The following is an 8,230-nucleotide window of genomic DNA, read 5'->3' on the forward strand; positions in this document are numbered from 1 at the left end:
TGTCCAGTGCTGAAACGACGGGCAGATCAGGCAGCAAAGACGAGCAACAAAACCCTGGACGATTATACAAGCACCACCTGCTATGACGGTGCATCGGCTTGATCCCAAATTCCTGTGCATTAATTGTATGCGTCTATAGGCTTCGTTACGGTCGGCTGAATGTCAGAGCGGTCTCATCCCGAACACAAATTCGTTGACAGATTAATCATTTTTTCCCCCCTCTCCTCCTGTCCACGGTGTAATTGCGAAGCTGCGCCTCGCTTCTGCACCATATCGACGCGGAGGAGGACCAATGAAAACCACGCGATCGGAGACGAATCAGAGAAACGTCGCATCCGATTGGCTGAGCAGGTACAGGTTAGGCCTACCTGAGCCCGCCTCCTGTTTACATCCGTGCCATTTGTGCCGTTGTGAGTCATGCGGCACGGCTACGCATCATCCCTGCAACAGTCCCTCAGATCCCCGCAGTATAGGAGCAGAAAGCAGCCGTCGTAAATTTTCATACACTACCATTTCATACATGCTACAGGCCAATGGCAGTCATTTTATGTCGCCTCGATTTGTAGATATGAAAAGTGTTATGATAGAGAAAGCTGCATTCTGTCTGACTTTGACATCATCGGCCCCCCCTCACTAGGTTATATGAAGCCTACAAGGTTCTCCGTTAACTGTGGGAATAAAAGTGTGATGCTTGGTCCCAGATTGTCACTGCAGGGCTGGTGGAGGCTGTCAAGCGGAAAAGGACGCTGCCATTCCGTCTTAACCTCTCTCCAGCCAACATCTGTGCCACATAAAGACAAGTGTCCCTGCTCTACTGTTAACGTCGCTATTCATGAGGAGATCTGTGAGGAGGGATGTGATTTGCTCTATATTGCTAAGAGCCTGTGAGGAGACCTGATATGCATCGACGGCATAACAGGCAAAGCTCTGTGCGTCTCCTCCATTTGACCGTGACAGTAAAAATCTTATCGATTTAGTCAGTATTTGCCCTTTTCATTACGGTCAGGCCTCTGAAAACCGGGCTTATCTACACATCTTGTTGTAGTTAGTTGGAGTAACACTAGGTGGCAGTGGAGATCTAACCACTCAGGCCCTGCGTTTGGATCCAGTTGATGTTTGCCAGTTATTGGTTATCTGTTGAAAAACACATGAATATCACAAGGGAAGCATAAATCCTCATGAAACTATTAGTTACAGGAAAATAATGTCACAGGAGGAAAAAGGTTTAATAAAGTAATTATTGTGGTAGAAAAAGCTACTTTTCAGAAAAAGAGGGGAGGAAACCCAATCTGAGGAGTAATGCGCACATAAAATCTAACTGGCTGGTTTGCTGTAGTTCATCTGAGGCTCAACCTCTGTGACCTTACCTGACAGAGAAAGGATGTCCCAGTCTGAGCAGAGGTATCCAGTAACATCAACATCAATCCAACACCTCTCTCTCTCTCTCTCTCTCTCTCTCTCTCTCTCTCTCTCTCTCTCTCTCTCTCTCTCTCTCTCTCTCTCTCTCTCTCTCTCTCTCTGTCGCTCTCTCTCCCCTTTCATCTCCTGCCAAGTATCCTGTTTCCTGAGGTATCTGGGGTGGCAGGAGAGTTGGTCTACAGGTCAGTATTTAGGGCTTAAAAATAGTGTTGGACCCTGTTTTTAGACGAGGGACAGGCAGTCACTTCAACACTGACCTGGCCACCTAGAGGGGGCATCATGAAAACGAGGCTCTGAATGAGTCAAGGACCACAGAGCTGGACAGGGTCTCAGGGTCATTTGAAAATTATACTTGTTTATCGTGTCAGAGCAGTTAGTGAGCTGTTTTCAGAGGGTATAGCATTTCGAGCAGTGCGTCTGTCATCTGGACATCCGACTGGTAAAGAAGACAGGATCTAACCACATAATGTTGTTGTCAGTGAAGCACTCTGGTAGCAGAATATTTTGGTAGTTAACAGAAGTAAAGATAATTGAACATACATCAGAATGGGAGTATGGCATTCTATGTTATATTATATTTCATGTTATTATAGAGGACAACACTCTTCATATAGTATAGTATAGTATAGTATTGCGTAGTAGTATTGCATTGTACTGTATTGTATAATGCAGTACAAAGTTTACTATAGTATAACATTGTTTTGTTATATGTGTTAAGCATCTTTGAGTATCTTTAAAACTGCATTATAAATAGTGTACTATTATTATATCATATGATATAGTACTTAATCATTTTGTGCAGTTAATACTATATTATGTCTAATGTATTATGTCTAATGTAAAATAGTATGTACAACTATGTAACATAGTAACACAGATATTTTATATAGACAATATAGCAATACTGTCATATCACTATTGGATAATTGTTACCATTTCTCATCTGAGTTGATAAAATCTTGCCTGTTAGAAATGTGGTTTCCATTGACATGCTAAATAATTATTTTGTTTTGCTTTGTGGAAACAAATGTCAGACTTTGACATGCAATTCAAGTACTGTGCTGTACATGTACTAGACAGTTATAAACAAAATTTGAAGCACTGTTTCTAGTTACTTTACAGATTCAAATTTTAAATCAAAAGCATCTTTTTTTACATACTAGAATATCACAAATATTACTCAACAGCATGTACAGTAAAGTAATTAAACATCTTAATGCATCAATCATGATAATAGTACTATACTGTACATATTAATATAAGTCTCTCATAAGTATATGGGCATCACAAGCACTTTGACATTTGATACTTTAAGTACTATGTACTTATCAGCCATATCACATTTTGAATTCAGGACTTGAGTATCTGTATACAATAAATCTATGTTCTTCTTCTACCACTCTAACTGACAAATCAGCTGGATTGTATTCAATCCAAATGACAAATGTAGCAGAGTTTGTAATCTTGATTAAATTAAGGTGTTTTCATTATTTTGTCCACTTTGGCCTTGTAGAGTATTCAGTATGTACAGTATATTGTATGTTCATCATGAAGATGAACGATAAAGTTTTTTAAACAGGAATTCAGACGAAGCATGCAAGACCTGTTAAAATGAAATATGGGACTTTGTGTTTGTGTGTGTTTGTTCGTGTGTATTTGTTTGTCATTGTATGTGTATTGGGAAGTACAGGCAGATGGTCGACGGCTGGTGGAGAACAGATTATTGGCTTCAGGTCAGAAAGAGGCCAGGGAGAGTAGTTATCAGCATGTTGGTCCCCATGCGCCACTCCATCATCTCCCTGAATCATCCATTACCCATGCTTCATTGCAACACTGTGTTTGGACAGGGTGTTGTTGCCTGCTCATAATGTTGGAGCCCACAAAATGACCTCACTGTGTCCTGTTCGAGTGCTACCAGAACATGTGCTGCTGTTTCAAGCGGGGTCACTGTTTTCTTCTCTGCCCAGCCCAACAAATAGTCACAGACTGTACTGCACACACAGCTGTTGCATTTGATACAGCCTTAGATTTAAATGTGTGTCTTGGAGGGAATTCGGCTGACCTTGCCCTTTCTTCTTTCTCCAAATGAGATTACAAGGCCACAGAGATGAACTAAAGAGAAAAATATGAGCTCCTATTATTTCAAAATGAAAACCGATCATTGTTTGAGAAAGTGGACAAGACTCCAATGTTGGTGGAAACAGTTGTTATGAATAGATGTTTTCTCAATTTTCCGCTATTGAGCTAGTTTGGTAACAATTGCTAAATCTTTGCCTGACTTGCACTGCAATCGAAGGGCCCTGCTGTTAACTGCCATCAACAAGTAAAAAATAATGGCCCTGTTACATAATGCACACCTTCAAACAGCCCAGTCACAAACTGCACAACACACACACACACGCGCGCACTCACACACACACGCGCGCACTCACACACACACACACACACACACACACACACACACACACACACACACACACACACACACACACACACACACACACACACACACACACACACACACACACACACTGACGGAATGACAGTTTATGTTGGAGGTAGAAAATGAGGAATTTACTGAAACTGCTGAAGTACACTTTAGAGCCAATGGAATCCTGTAAACCCATACTTAAAAAAAGCTACATACCTGGAAGGTGATGCTCTTTGAGGATGGAGGAGATATTACTGGAATTACAATGAGCAGGAATTCAATTATTTTTACACTGTGTATTTAGATGACGAAATGTTACAAAAACAGAGACACAAAACATTAATTATGGATAATTTAGGTGAACTGTCTGGCAAACGGTAGATCTTCAGTGGTTACCTAATGCTGCACATAACTAAAGGTCTCACCTATAAAATCATAAAAAAATGAAGGAATAATTTGACGTTTGTGGGAAATACACTGTCTTATCTAGAGTAATATATATATATATATATATATATATATATATATATATATATATATTCATGTTTCTTGTCATTAAACATGAAGATACAGATATCAGCCCTTTAGCTTAGCTTAACTTAACATATAGATAGGGGGAAACAGCTTGCTCTGTCCACCTGAACAAGTTCACTAAAAAGTTAGGTTTCAAAGTCATTGTCCACGACCAAAAGTAGTGCACATTATCGTAAAATGGGTACTGGTAGACCGATTTATTTACCTTTGGCCAAGCTAGCTGTGTCCCTATGCTTCCAGTGTTTCTGCTAAGCTAAGCTAACAGTTGTGAGGAATTTGATTTGAACGTTGAAAAGTGAACATGTCATAATTGGTTGGTTCATGTTTACTTAAGCACATGTCATATTTGGTACTACAGGAAGATAACATGATTGGATTTTGATATAAGAATACAAAGAAATTGATTTTTTTGTTTTTTTAAACATATTGTTAAATAGAGGCACAGCATAACCAGGGATGTGATTCAAAAGGGTTCAAAAGGAATTTTTCACTGTACCTCAACTTTAAAGAAGTAATGACCCCATGTCATGATACCTTTAAGCACAAATTTACTTCTTCTATGGACTCTTGAACACCACTGCACCCGACACTAAGTGTTAAATCCGTTGTCTCGCTACTGTGTGTACAGTACTGTATGTGTTTGTCTATGCATGTGAGACTGTCTGTGACACTCTGGTGCCATGCCAGTCTGTCTGTATCAGTAATGAGAACCTCTGGTGTAACACCTGTACTGAGCTGTCAAAGACCAAACAACACCTACTGTGCTGTGAGGTTTCGTGCGTGTGGGCGTGTGTGATGCACAGTGATTATACCCTCGTAGTCACAGCAGACAGCAGGCCATTTTTAATGCCCATGTCAAAAAATGTGCCCCTGCGGATCTGTTTAATGAACACTGACCTGACTCATTTGAGTTTCGGCAGTTTACATCACAACACATGCAAAGCATCAACACTGTCTCACTCTTCCTCACTCTCTCTCATAAACTTGGAGACACACATCCTTTCAGAGAAAAGGCATTCAGACTCAAGCTCTGCAGTTTCAGTCTGAGCACTGAAGCATATTGTTATCGCCATTTGGGGGTTTGTGTTAAAGGGTGTTAAACCGCTGAGTGCACTGCTCTGATGACTGACTGCCTCATGTCTGCATTACACTTAAAATCAACAGGCCTGACTGGCACCCATGTAAAAGCATATTATGCAACACTTCACACCTGTAAATGCCAATTAATTTGTGACTGAGCATTCTTTCCTTCTCTATAAGATCACTCAACCTGACGTTTAAATCAATAACCCCTTTATACTGGATGCTGTGCAAACAGCTCTAATGGAAAGCATTTCATTTTTCCACGTCTGTCCCGATTCACGTGTCCTGTTTCTCTCATCTGCTTCTTTTCTGATGCCAATGTCCCCAACAGCCCCCCCCCATTATTTTTCCTGTTGCATAATATTATGTAATTCATATTCAAACAAATGCAGCAGTACATTTTTTCTCCAAAACAGTGGAAATCCTATACTGCCAAGAATTCTGGGATTATACTAGAGGCTTAGAGGTTTGTAAAAAATACTGCTGAAATAAAAGATATCTATTATTTTTTTTCTTATTTCAATAATACACCTATTACTCATATTTATTATTATTATTATTATTAACTCTACAGTAAAAGTTGAAACTGGGTTATTTCTCTATCACTTTGTCTAACCACTGCTGTAAGAAATACAATGATGAGTTGATCAATGGTGTTTCAAACCCAAAGAATCTTTTATAAATTGTGGGTGATTTGAATAAATTAATCAGTGTAAACCTCCTATGGCTTTAATGAAGAGCTGTAACATACTGATAATATACAGTATATCAGTCAGAGTTTAAGCTATACTTAAACAAAATAAAAGTGCGTAACTGAGTGTTTGAGGCTAAAATCATGACAAAAAATATCCTGCATGTTAGGAAAATCATTGTAACGAATTGTAGCTGCAGTACATGGGAGCCCAGTATGGAGAAACCAAAGGAAATCACTGTGTCTAAACTGTAACATACAGTACTGTAGGAGGCATCATCAATAGAAAGTGTATTGTATGTGCTCTTCAGCATATATAAAGAGACTGTCTGTGGAAGAAGTTATGCACACATTGGGATCTTCTGTACTTTTTAGAGCTGACAGAAGGGTTGGGGCTGACTTTTACAGGAGTCGTAATGTTATATAAGAAAAGCACACTTCAGTAGTGAAAACTTTGTGGAATACTGGTGACTTTCCATGGGCTATAAAATGGACAGGTTAACTAGACAGTACACTGATCTTGTGGAACTAAACACAGATGTGCACTGCAAGTTGCTTTGGGGTGAAACTGCTGCTGCTGTCAGTATTTATATGAAATATTTTGTAATGGTCACAGAGGACAGACACAGCATTTTGATTATGGAAAAAAAGACAAAAATATGGAGACAAACTGAGAAGAAATGCTACCAGCTCTTAACAACCCTTGGTGGCTTTTAGTCCCTTAGAGCCCCGAATGTCTTTTGCATACTTACTATGGGTTCATTCATGTTGAACTCCACTGGTGATGTATTAGCTATTTCCCCTCTCCAAGTCCCAGATGTTTGGACAGTCAAATGAGCAACATGTGTCTGTGTGTAAAGAAAGCCATAAGGGAGGATTCTCCTGGAAACAAACATTGTACAAACATTCTTGTTCCCCAGAGGATGAATTTTACTCACTTAGGTGATCCCTTAACATCTCATCTAGTGCCACCATGAGTTTGAATATTTGTGGTTTTGAGTAAAATGTCACTGCAATTTTCGGATGGATTTCCAGGAAATTCGGTGCACACATTCGTCTTCCCATCAGGATGAATTATAACACTTAGAACAATCATCAAATTTTTAGTTTGTCTAATACTTTGGTACAAACATTACACCTGCTTAGGCTCATTATGTGTATTGTGATTGTGAATTTTTTTTTGGCATATTCTGAGATGCAACAAAGGTCTGTGACTGGAAACGAACCATAGACATTATAACTGTGATAATGCATCATAACCAGGCTATCAGGGTTTTTGCTGGCATTAGCATTTATCTCAAAGCACAGCTGTGCAGCCTCTCTGAGCAAACTATTAGATTGTTATTATCAAAAACTGTTTCCACTATAATGTGTCCTGTAGGATTCCATGATTTAAAAGCATGTGATGGTGTGTGGAAAGTATGAGCTTTGATAGGAAGAAAAGAAGAGTAACCACACCTTTCTTGCCAGACATCCTGTCCAGCTGTGGTGCAGGCAGAAGAGTACCAGTGTGCTCTCAGATCCTTTGAAGGACCATGTTGCTTTGCTGTCAAGATCGGTTGGCAAATAGCTGTGGCAGATTCCTGGATTCCTAAACACTTGCCCTCAAGCCCAGATTTCACTCCATACCCACGTCATAAATTGGGTTTACAGTAAATAACACAGCGGTTTAATAGTAAAATTATCGGTTACGGTGGAAGTAAACAGCTCTGCAGGTGACAGCCAGTAGACACATAAAAGAGATGCTGTCCAGTCAAAACAACCTGCAGAGACATACCAACTACTGAGACACAATGGAAGAATCTTCTACAGGAAAAAAACAGACAAACATTAAATTGTGCATTTTTCCACTGAGTGATTTTCACATTGTTTGCCTCTTCCAGCGCACCTCACCCCACCACAAGCAAAAAAAAGAAGAAACACGTGGACCCTTAAACACAATCCACACCCTCTGGCTATTTCACTCCCTGCAACACTCCTCATCCCCTCCCACTCTGTGACAGTTAACTGTATAAATATCCTACTCTCAGCATTGCTGGGATTCAGACACTGACCTGCACTGACCAGAGACA

Source organism: Scomber scombrus, chromosome 11 (assembly GCF_963691925.1).
Source record: "Scomber scombrus chromosome 11, fScoSco1.1, whole genome shotgun sequence".
NCBI lineage: Eukaryota > Metazoa > Chordata > Actinopteri > Scombriformes > Scombridae > Scomber > Scomber scombrus.